The sequence below is a fragment of the Cyanistes caeruleus genome, chromosome 7 (assembly GCF_971803275.1).
Source record: "Cyanistes caeruleus chromosome 7, bCyaCae1.hap1.1, whole genome shotgun sequence".
NCBI lineage: Eukaryota > Metazoa > Chordata > Aves > Passeriformes > Paridae > Cyanistes > Cyanistes caeruleus.
The window spans coordinates 12,366,067-12,378,842 of record NC_141707.1 but is presented as its reverse complement, the minus strand read 5'-3'; the positions used below and the strand labels follow the sequence as shown (position 1 = coordinate 12,378,842).

Sequence of the window (12,776 nt, the reverse complement as noted above, 5' to 3'; positions counted from 1 at the left end):
TAATTCTAATGATTTTGCAAGGAGCTTATTTGACATTTAAGTTCCAGGGTTTTCAAAATAAGGGAGAAAAAGAAGTAAAAAAAAGATACTTGACAGCCAAATTTGAGGAATTTTACCAAAATGTAAAGCCATAGACACTGGTCCTGTTCCCAGAAAACATTTTTTTCCCATTTAAAAATCAGACTTAGAATAATATTTCACTGAATACCCTTAACATTTAATTTAAAAAATAGTAGAATATCACAGAATTTAAGACAAGAGCATGGCTTTTTATATAAAAACTTTGTCTTAGTCCCATTTTTTTCCCCATTAGTTTATTAATGAACTTTACTGGTTTACATTTTAAGTGTTCTTAAGTTGTACAACAAAATTGTATTTCACTTGAATATGAAATCCCTCTGTATATTGATTCGATAATTTAAAATGTTCCTAATTTACTTTAGTGAAAAATACTAATACTGAAGTTTAAGTATTCAGCAGCTAGAAAACTCAATTGTTTGCGTTTTAGGCAAGATACCAGTGTGTTGCAAAATCATCAGCATGGAAAAAGACAGGTCCAGCAGCTTAAGTAATAAACAATGAGAGGCTCATTGACTCTGAAGAGGTTACAAAAATAATCTTTTCAGGAATAATATTGAACAGATTTTCTGCCACTTGATATCTCAACTCTATTACTATATTTATACTACATTAATAATTAGAACATTATAAAAAAACTGTTTATAGAGCCATGTTTATATACACAACACTGCCTTTTATCATCAGTTAAAATGTTTCTTACATTCCTTTAGTATTTCCATTTCAAACATCATAATGGATAAATTATAAACTATAGCTCAGTGTCTTCATAAACTTTCATAGCCAAAAAGACAGGAGAAAATTTGGCAACACAAAACAGCTGTCTCATAATTCACAGCTCTTATTATTCACCAATTCCCAGACAAATTTTAACTAATTAGTTTTGCCTGTTTGTTTATCCTTAGCACACATGCTTGACACCCCATTTAATTGCTGTGTTTGCCCATATCTCAACATGGTGCTCCGGGAGATTTTCTGTTCTGAAAGGACCTGCCTGCTTCATCTTCATCCCATTACAAACACAAGTGCTAGAAAAGATGCTAAAAGCCTGTGCATTGTGCCTGTCTCACCCTGTCAGCCTGCATATGTGTAATTCCCAAATGGGAGTTGCATTCCAGTTTCCAAGGATCTCATTTCTATTGTGTGCCATAAGATAGGTAGACAGTAATTAAAAATTTGTGACAAGGAAAACCACTGACGACATACAGAATCAAATCCATGCAGAATATAAGGTGACATGTCCAGATAAATGAAAAATGAAAAGGATCACAGATAATTTGACTGGGATGAAAGTAGCATAGAAAAGAAATAAGATTAGAAAAGATGTTGCATGAAAGGAGAATAAGTAACCATGGCATTCAAATGAAATATAAAAATATTTTATTCTTATCATATATCATATAAGCTATTGGTATCACAGTAAAGTACAGGGCCACCCTTTTATTTTCTGTCTGAAGAAGGGGATTCCAGCCTGTGGGTGTCAGCACAGGCCCTGGGGACAAGCCTGGGACTTGTCCAACTTGCTGTCACTGCGCTGTCACCAGCCTAGTGAACGTGGCATGGCTGGATCCAGGCACTGGCACACTCTGACCCATTTCTCACACATGTGGGCGCTTCTGCAGTGCATTCCCTCCAGCTGCTGTCCCTGGATGAGCACAGGTACAGCAGGACCAGATTCAGCCACCTCCTTTCTCTCCCCCTTCCTCAGAGGGAAAAACTGTATTTGCTTGAAATGGAGGGACAGTCCCTCGCTGTCATGTTTCATGGAGTACATAACAAGCCTGGATCTCTTGCCAAGAAAATGAAATGAACTTACTGTGTCTGGGTGACCTTCAGGACAATGAATAACTACTTCTTAAGCTTTACATGACATATACCTAGTATTGAAGAATAGTGGTTATTCCATAAAATAAAATTAAAGAAAAAAAATAAATTACTCTGCTGTAATCCTTTTCATTTTGCTCCAAATTTTGCTTAGCATTTGGATCATTAGAAACACGTGTGCCTATGTATTCCTCTGTCTTTCAATTTTGCCATTCATGTTTGTTGTAAAATTGGTGAAATTACAGATTCTAAAGCAGGATTTCTGTTTGTAGCAATTGAACTGAAATGGAATGTCCACAGTTCACTGCTATGCAGTAAACATTTATTTTACAGCATGATTTCCTGGAATGTATGTTGTGGTTTGTTTTAAATAATAATGTTATATCATCACTAGGACCTTGTGTTCCCAAGAAATTGCTACAATGTTCCTAATGGTAATACTAAAATTAGATTAATCAGGCCTGACAGTGAATTGCAGTACAGGGAATACTACATTAATTTCAACTATTCCTTTGCTTGTCTTTCTAACACAAAAAAGGAAAAAAAAAGCAAAGTACCCCTCCCAAAGGTTTCAAAGAGGGCTGGGGGGTGGCAGCAGAAAACAGGAGAACAATGAAATAATAAAAATTCAATACTAACAGAATCTGTCAACCTTAAAACAATTAAAAGATTCAGAGTTCGCACAGTCATTGTCTGCCATTTGTACATCTGGGAAGAGGGAAATCAATATTTATTTCTTGGAGAGTTCCACCCCAGCATGTGGTATTGATATTTTCAACAGGGTAGAAAGACTTTTCACAACAAACCTTTCACTTTTCCGCTATTAGAGGTTTGTGAATTGGCTTGAACATTACCTGGTAATACTGCTCTTGTTTAATGTTTTCTTTTGGGGAGTTTAATGTTATTTCTATTGGCATTACCAGTAGAACTTTTTGCACTGATATTGCTGTTTTAACACAAATGAATGCATAAATAAAGATGCTTGCATCACACAGGTGACAACCCATGAGAAAATTTGCAACCAAACGTGTTGCAGCAAAGTCACACTAGCCATGGGTGACAGGAGATGTTTTGTCCCCAGCAAAAGCCTGAAGCATTTGCAGGCTGCAGCAGTTTCTGGTGGGCCCTTTTTATAATTTTCTGATCTCATTGCTATCCTGAAAACCCCAGACACATCTGTGGAGGCATGGCCAGTCACGACTTCTGGTTGTTACTGAACCTTGACACAGCTGGGACCTCTCTACTGGCAGATTGTTTTCTCAGTTTCAGCTCTGAATGGGAGGAATTCATGTGAAAGTGAAATGTATCCTAAACTGGTACTACTGAAAAATACTATCTGTGTTTCTTTGACTCCTGTTTTCAATGTGTTGTATCACCTGATTGCTTTTATACAGCTTCTGCATTATCAGTCAGCTGAGTGCTGTGAGGGGGATAATATCTCACCCCTCAGGAGAGAGGGGAAATAAAAGGCTCTTTACTGTGTTTGCAGGAGAAAAAATAACCAACCTCTGTTAGAGCAGAGGGAATAGGAAAGGGTATGCTAGAATTAAAATCCTCCTTGTCATCACTAAACTCTTCTCTACTTTTCCAGAGTAAACTTATAAAAATCAGCAAGAACTTGCATGTGGTTTTCAGACAGGACCTCATGTCCTTTCTAGGAGGTCTGAGCCCTGCTAATTGGTCTGTGGCTCTTATCCTTCCCAAGATGGTTGTAAATTGGGCTATTGGAACCCACAGCACATTTCAGGATCTGGTAGCAAGGCAAATCTCCCTGTCCTCTTTCCACAGCTTCAAGCATTTTGGTTTTAGACACTATTGTTATATACTGGGTTTGTGCCTCCCAGTGTGCTGCAGGCACTCTTGAACATCCTCTGATTCGGGATGATTTTTTTCCATTGCTGTAGGCCTGCAGGATCAAGTATGAGTTATTTTTTTGAGTGTACTTTTTTTCCAGAGTGCTGGGACTGTTCTAGGTTGTACCAGCAAAATATTGCTATTTCAAGGTGCAGTCTGTATAGCACTTCTCGTCACCTTGGTCTGTGACAAGCAACACTTGGGTGAATTAATGGAATTTAAGCATGAAAGATATTCAAATAAGCCAGAAATACACACTCTCTTAGTCTCCTTGTGACACAAAGTTTGACCCACATTAGATTGTTTTCATTTCAGTGGGAGAAAGATTCACACAGAAGCAGACTTTTATTGTAAGTTTTCCAAAGCTGTCATTTTCTCTTCAGCACAAGTAATTTGGTGAATACTAGAATTAAAGAATTCTAACTTCCCCAAAATAGAATTATTATTGAAGAAATGATCTTCTTGGGGGAAAAATTCATTCCTCCTTCCTGGTCATATATTTAGGCTTATGGGGGTTTTTGGCTGAAAAATGCTTGTCCTAGGATATAATTCCATATGCATCTCAAGTGCAGGAACAACACTGTTAGAATTCAGAAAATGTGAGTAACGCTGAAACCAAGACTTTGCACACAGTGTTCAAGAAGTGACCTAGAGAAAGTGGTTAGATTTGTGTGAATTAAATCCTCAACATAATCACTTGAGCTTGACATCCATCTTAGTACCTGAAGTTCGATTTTCCTGTCAGAGAGACATAAAAATAAATCTCCTAATTGTTAGAGATGATATTGTTAACAATTTCACCCAAGAAAGGGTGATCACAGTATGAAAAAAAATCCCATCTGTCTGAAAAAATCATTGACATTTTGAAATTAGAATTAGGTGCCAGAAAGATGCTTCTGACCTAAATTAAACTAAAATAGTAAAAATGATGGAATGTTTTATCCTAGAACTAGAAGAGAAAGTAAAGTCACTTGAAAGAAAAATGTGGCATTGCCTTACAAGGCTAAGCATCCAGGCATCCATAGGTCATCCACGTGAAACTTATGGGAAAAACCCCAGCAGCCCTGGGATGTTATTTTCAGGTTAATAAACTATCACGTGTTTGTGGAGGTAATCTGTAGAAGTTTGATTTCAATATTTTATTTTATTTTTTTTAAACAAATGCCTTAATATCTCTGGAATCTGGCCCTCAAAACTTGAAAGGTGCAAAGTCACTATGAAAAATCTTGGCTGTTATCTTGTTGAAGTTTACATCAATCTTTCAAACCCAAATGCTGAATTCCTGTTGTCATTTGCCTTGCTAGAAATATTAGTTTAATTTCCTGATACCTTCTGTCTATTGATTATCTACAGAACTGATTATATGCACGCTCCATTCCCACCTCTGGGCTTCCCTGTAGGAATACCAGTTATGGGGGAGCGAGAAAAAACAGAAGTGGCTTTGTAGGAAATCCATCCATGTTTGACAATTTCCTTCACAGATCCCCAAAGAAAAATGCCTTAGGAAGTGCTCCCTCATTGTCTCTGATCAAAATGTGTCTGCTGGCAGCCGCTCTTCAAACGTTTTGCGCAAACAGGCGCAGGCTGATCACTGGTTTTGTGCTCTTCCTACGAGTGGGAGCCACAGGACACTGTCTGTTCTCTCATCAAAGGACACAAAGAATCGCCACCTGCAGTGCCTTCAGAGGCAAAACCAGCTGGAATGAAAGCACAACCCTATTTGCATTAATAGCTTCCCAACAATGACTGAAAGATGGGCTTTAGGGAAACAGGCAGTTCTTCCAGGTCCTCCTTACTAAAACTGGTGGAGGAGATCTTGCTGACATAACAACAGACACTCCAGTGCCTCCCAGTTTAATCCTCAGACTTCTGTTCTCAAGGACTTTGGCATTTCATCAGATTTTTATCCACATCATATAACAAGCACTTTTTTCCTACGCTGTTTCCACCCTACAACATGCTGGCTGTGCATTGGAAAGTGCTGGCCCAGCTCAGAAGTCTGATGGTTACGTGCCCCGTTCCCCTCTCAGCAAAGGAAAAGTGGCCTCTGCCCTAGCCCAAGCACTCAAAGAACCAGGCTGGATGGAGCTCCCTGACAATAAGTTCATGCCTTGATCTGATGACATTTTAAGACTGGCAACAAAACAACAGTTTGTCAGAATGAGTGTTCACCTCACAAAGCCTCCAGTTTGTGACCTGGCCGAAAAGGGATGGTAATTCATGAGTGTAACTCTAGCTGTTGCCCTTGTTGAAGTAACCAGGGTGATTGTTTGTGCTTGCAAGGTCAGAAGAGGATGAGCCCAGAGTTAATGGCAGTCAGGACCTATGGACTGACATCACCCTGGAAAGTTTGCAGGCCATCAGCATGACACACAGTGCTTTTATGCAGATCCTGGGCTCTGGAAGATGTGTGTGTGTAGGTCTGCTGTTAACCTCACAGAACTGCCCATTGCTGACAGGGTGTAGCAAGGTTGGCCGCTCTGCAAGGCACAGGGGGCCAGGAACCAAGTGTGACCCTGGCAGGTGGCAGCTGTGGCCTCTCCAGCGAGGAGCCAGGTGCGGTGGCAACCCTGGGTCAGGATCACAGACAGACTGGTGGGGCAGTGTCGCTTAAAAGCAGCTCCTAAGGGAAAACTGGGGCCAGATCTTGCTTCCAGCTCTCTTCACACTGACTTCCATCAGCAGACGAGCTGACCTTGGGCTCAGCAGCTCAGCAGCCCAGGCTGACCTGTGCCACACGTGGCTGCCCTGAGCTTCAGCCTGGTGCATCCAGCTGTGAGCAAGGCAACACCTGGCGAGAGGAGAACAGGGGAAACACACCCAAACTCCAGGTAACTTCATGCTAAATGGATGGCTTAAATGTGTGGGGCTTTTTTCCTCTCTCCACCGTTGTAGAAATGTAACTGATTGTCTGAAGTGCAATCAGTGCACACTTGACTTTTGAGAATGATACACATAAAAGTGTTATAGAAGGCAATTCACTGGAGTCAAGTGTGCTTGAATCACATTTTAGATAATTGGTTGGATTAAATAAAAACTGTCAGTAATTACAAAAGTATGGTTTGATTTCGATTCTGCTCTGCATTTTGTCCGTTTTTAAGCTTGATTCTTTTTGTACCTCACTGAAGTACTTTTCTTTAGCTTTTATCTTTGCTTCTTTGTTTTCCACTTAATACTCACTGTTTCCATTCAAGGAACATTTCTCTTCAGTTTTCAGTATGTTATTAACAAGTTCCTTCTGTCCTCATCTTGCTTTCCCTTGGAAGTCTTCTCTTGCCTATTACCTTTGTTTTTATTTATTCTTAAGGGTCTCAATTAGAAAATAGTTATCATAGCACTTATTTAAACCCAACTAAACCATGTGTTGAGTCCCTACCTGATTCAGCATGCTTAAACTTGTTAATTTACTTGAAGAATTGGGTTAACAATGACCCTCTTATGTTCTCCAAATTAACTACATTTCTGTTCACCATAAATGGTTTATTTTCAGCAGTGGAAAATTTCCAGGTGAAATTTAGACTAGGGGGAAAGAAAAATATGAATGATAGTACAGTTTACATCTAGCCCATTGCATGTTAGCAACTTGATGTCACAAAACTCTCTTGGTGAAGGTAAATGCAGAGGAAGCAAAAGCAAAAGGAAAAACAAAACCTATCTTCCTGATCACCAATGAATATACATGACATAGTGCTTGGATGCACATTTGTGGCATGTCCCAGCAGCATGATAAGATTCTGAATGAAGTCCCAGCAGAGGTGTCATCATTACCTGTTTGGACATCTTTCTGTTATATTTGTCTACCTCACATATTTAAAACCCTCTAGAGGGCCTCATTATCATTGTAAGATGCCACTCAATGTTCTTTCTAAAGCGTATTGGAAATGACCAAGGATCCATGTCATGATTTTATCTTATGACCAACTGTAGCTCAGGATCTTTATTCTTAATACTTTTGATATGAATAGCTAAATATTTATATGTACACTTCTGCATACATTTGCCTGGGGGATCTGTTACAGTTTATTTATACTCATGATCAGTGGCTCTGTTACTGAAATAATTTTGGTAGTACGAATTTTTTCCCAAGCTTTTCAGTAGCCTCAGGTATTGTATTCGCATCATTCTCACCCATATTATATGTTTGTCAAAGCAAGCTCAAGCAGAGAAAGCTAATGTTAAAAACACATGGAAATATTAAAAGACTTTAGGATAAATAGGAGTGCTCCTCATCCAGCAATCTTCTTTCTTGAGGGAATAAGGGTACACAACTTCCCTAATGGCTGGCTTTGGTTAGCAAATCACTTGATGCAGAGGAATTGGAAGGACTGGGTGTTACAATGAATGCTGTGGTGAGGAAGCAGAACTCGCACGTTTAAGTAAAATTTAGGGCCATCTCCTCAGTGGAAATTTAAACTAGATGAAGCTTTCCTCCTACATACTGGCTTAAGCATTTTGATTCAAAAAAACTATTGAGCTACACTTGGGGAGTTCCTGAGTATTTCTTGGTTTTAAATGGTATTTATCAGGATCATTCTGTCGTTTGACATTTAAGCAAATGGGAGCATAATACGCTTTCTGAAATATGTAAATTGGAAGCATCTATGAATGGGTACTGAATACTCAGTCACTGACTAGAATTTAGGCTGCAATTAACTAAACTAACATTTATTTATTTTAGGTGCATACCTTCTAATGGAATGCTTCACATATAAGTAATTAACATTATGTCACAGGGACAAATGCAAATATATGTAATTCATTTTTTGCCACACAGATTTTTCTAGTGAAAAAAAAATAGGGTTTTTCTCTGCCTGTCTCTATTAGAGTTTCCATTTTCTATACTCTGTTTACCGTTTGTTGCAAATTAAACCATGTCAAACTGACAAGCTACAGGTTTTTTCTAAAATTACTGGCTTGTTAGGGGTGAAAAAACTTCTTTTGGGAAAAAAAATGAATGTGCTTTTTCAGCAACAAGACTTAAATGAAAGCAATTCTCCATGCCGTTGGCACAAATGAATTTGGCTCAATTGAAAAGCAAATTAAACCTATGGTACGTACTTATTTTATTAAAGGCAAAATAAATATTTCTGCAAGTTATTGATGGTGTTTCCACATATTTGTGTTCATTTTTCTATTCAACAGATTACACAGAGTTCAGTGCCCCAAATGTGACCTGCCTTGAATCATTCATTCAAATCTCCTGGGTTAGGTATCAGCTTACAGTAAAGTGCACTGAAGCTTCTCTCGTTAACCTAAAATCCCAGGGAGAGAGAAGCCACTCCCCTTCAGTTCAAGACTTGTATTTTTGGATCTCCATGGCATGTTAATCCTGCATTTTCTGTGTATGCATCTGTGCATACACAAATCTATTTTTCCAGCATTTCAACTTGAAAATAAAAATACGCAGCTGCTAATGAGAGAGCCCATGCGAGCCGTGGGGAGAGAGAGGAGGAAACATTCATTGCCATTGCCTCATCATGCTCTAGGACTTGGTTCAGAATAATTGAATGGTTGTGCTGATAAGTCTCAAAGCACTTCCTGCCATGACAGTCTCACCTGAGATGGTGGTATGTGTCTGAGGTCTTCACCCAGCTGCCTGCCATCCCGCTGTTCTCTGTCTCTCCCCGGACACACAGGTGTGGTGCCCATGAGTTCACACCTGTGCATTCATGGCCAGCTCCATTCTGCTCCCCTGGGGCTGCTGCTTTCCACCGAGCTGCTGTTGCTGTTCCTGCACCTTGGTCTGTCGGTCATTGATGCATCCAGGAGCAGGCAACTCTCAGGTGCACATTCTGCTCACCGGGATGTGCTGCACAGTCCCTGCCTGTTCCAAACACCAATTGCCATCTGGTTTTGTGCTGAGGGCTTTGTTTTCATCACAGAGGCAAATCGGTGTCTGACCATCTGATTGCCCCAGCTGATTATTTTCATTCAGCATTTGTGCATTTCACACATTTGCAGTTGTGCTGACTGCTCCTTCCAGCTGCACAAGCACAACCAGCATCAACCTTTTCCTATGTAAAGTGCTTTGAGTGGGGACTGTTGGGCTGGAGGCCCCTTCTGTGATGTTATTGCCCCAATTCATTCTACTGAGAAAGATAATTGGATTCAGGTAGTTAAATCATTTTGTAGATGCTGCAAAATCTAATCTGTAACAATCACATTATCAAGTATACGGGAGTTGGTGTTAGGTCCTTTCTTCCTTAAACTAGGAAGGCCATTTTTCTAAAATCCTCTAGCGAATGGCTGTTCCATACTAGAACTTCTCAGTGTTAAAAAATGGTATTGATATCTCTAAAAAGTACTTTCTCTGAATTTTTATTCTCTCCTTTAAACCCTCATTGCAATCTAGATGGAAACCAATGTTGAAATGACAGAATTTCTCTGCCAGTCCAAATACAGTGATTTACCTAAGTGTAATTAGACTGAAGTTTGGTGCAAAGCTACATACACTATGTAGATAAGAAAAAGATGAATATTGATTATTCCTATGCAGTACTGAGAAAAAATAACTTATGGTTAAATCACATAATGTGATATATCATGTTTATTAAACTGTAGTGTTAAATCCTGGTTTATTGTTTTCCTATTAAAATGTCATTTATGGATACCTGAAAGAAAATACATAAAGCAATGAGTCAAATTAAGAAAGTTAAATAAAATTTTTGAATATTTTTCTGACAAGATTTATTTTTTTTTTTTAAGATTCAGAGGTAAGTAACAATCATTTGATACAAGAAGTTGGTGAAACTGCATTTTGCCATTTAGTCAGAATCTTTGATTAGCTCTATCCGGTGATTTCTAGATCTGGTCCAAATAAAGCAGCTTTTTACAGACAATATATGGAAACTCTGAGTGAGAGATGAAAAAAGGCATTTACAGATCCTGATATCTGATTTGCTGGGGTATTTAGACATGTGCATAAGCACTTGAACTACAGTGATCTGTGACAGGATTCATTTGCCTAAAGGATCTGGCTTAACTGGGAATGTACAATTTGGAAAAAGAATTCCATGAACATAGATAATGAAGTAAACTTTAAAAACTTGACAACAGCAGAGGAGAACTAGTGAAAAACTTTACTCACAAATGAATAGAGAATTTGTTTTTTTCTAAAATTATAAGAACACATTTGCTTGTGCCTCACCTCTACCTAATGCTTTGCGAGGTGCAGCATGGGGATTAAATCCAGACATGGATGAGTCTCTCAGATAATCACAGCTCACCCCCTCCACTCCTCTGACTCAGTGAGCTGCAGGAAGGAGTTGTTCCAACCTGACTTGTTTCCTTTGGGATCCATTCCAGATTTTGAACCCAATTGCTATGTTTGGCAAAGGACATGTGCTCTGTGTCATGCCATGGTTTCTGTGACATGAGCCAGCCTCAGGACCCATCTCATTTTAACTCTATTTTGATTTACTCAGCTGTGAAAAAGTAAGTATGTGCATATGTTTGGAGGTGCAGGCATGTGAGCAGATGATTCATCTTGCTCACTGTGAAAGCAGGTGTGAAAAATTTGAAGGAAAAGACTGCTTTCATACGAAACTCAATACTAATTTCATAGAAAATTACTGAAAAGCTGATTAATGAGGAAGATCACTTAATGCTTCCTAATTAGATTGATGGAATTTACCCAGTGTCCTTAATTCATTGTGCATTAAGTAGAAATGGCTAAGATTTTAATTTGAAGATTTTGTTTACTCCCAGACCTTAATTTCAGGGTTGTCATCCATGCAGCGTAATTTCCTTTTGTTTCTTTGCATTAACAGTTCAGTGTAAATAACTTGGCTGGTTAAAAGCAAAGTACAAGGAAGGCTCCAATATTATTATGGTAAAGATCTATGGGCAGAAATGTCATTAAGGAAGCAGGAAAAGAGGAAAACACCATCATATAAGGGTTGCAGTGTTGTTCCAAAAGCAAGGGTACGAGGATGATGGCACTGAAAAGTGACCAGTGTGATTTGATGATTATGTAATTGCTGGAACCAGATATTACAAGAAGTGAAAATAAAATCTGAAAGACCTGGAGGAAATGCTCCTGGATCTGAATCCTGATTTCCCCACTGTACAGCTGCATATGGCCTCTGCTCTAATTCCCATCCATCTACAACAAAAGATGAAATTACCACAATAGCTTTCTTTCCAGACTGATTAAATGGAGCAGGAAAATAGACAACAGAACTGGTAATACATTATAATTAGAAACTTGTTTCAATGTAATAATCTAAGGCATAATTTGTGGCATAAATCCTATTTCAGGAAAGTACTTAAGCATATATTGAAGTCTATCTTTATTGACAGAAGGCATTTAAACATATGCTTCAGTTGAAATGTGGGCTTAAAGTCAAATTAAATATAATATTGAAATATATATGCAAACTTACAATGATTTTTTTTTAGGAAGGTTTTCCCAAGTGAGGATAACTTTAAGGGCATTTTATTTTGTCTTGAATTAACATTGATTTCCTGCACAAGAAAGTTATCCAAGGTATTTTGTTTCCATCTTTCTGGGAAACCTTTTGGTTAGACCAAGTATTTTAACCCCTTGCTTTCAGTGTTACAGCATTTTACAATCCCTTAAAAAAAAAAAATGTCTGAAAATAAGAGAAAATAAACTTTGCAGAAGTTTCATATTAGTGTATTTCAGAGCAAGTAATTTACAGCTCTCTGTAAATTGGTAAATACTTTGGTTCTCTTTTTCTGTTTCTATTGCATCTGATTTCTACACATCTTCACTGTAATTGGTCATGAATTTTGACTATACATGTCAAACATGTTACATATGTCATACATGTTATACTGAAAATTTGTGATTCTAGACAGACATGAGATATATCAGTTATGGGAAAAAAGGTTTCACTATTACTTGTCCAAATGCCTTCCACTGAAAGGGTAGTAGGAAACCTAAGACAATGCCAAAGACTCTGAGAATGGCTAGCTTTTGGCCAAATCCGTGGGGGAAATACACTGTTTCTAGTCTCAGAGCACTGAACAAAAAGAAACCTTTGCATGGCACATGG

General features: G+C 38.5%; 1 long non-coding RNA gene across 1 annotated transcript in view; it reads left to right on the top strand.

The window, feature by feature from the left end:
- The window catches only part of LOC147652193 (uncharacterized), a 33,625-nt gene extending 24,772 nt beyond the window's left edge, over positions 1 to 8,853 (top strand). Inside the window, exon 2 of the long non-coding RNA XR_015289397.1 lies at positions 5,238 to 8,853. This is a non-coding gene — a long non-coding RNA (uncharacterized LOC147652193). The remainder of the gene's footprint in view (positions 1 to 5,237) is intronic.
- The last annotated feature ends 3,923 nt before the right edge of the window (positions 8,854 to 12,776 follow it).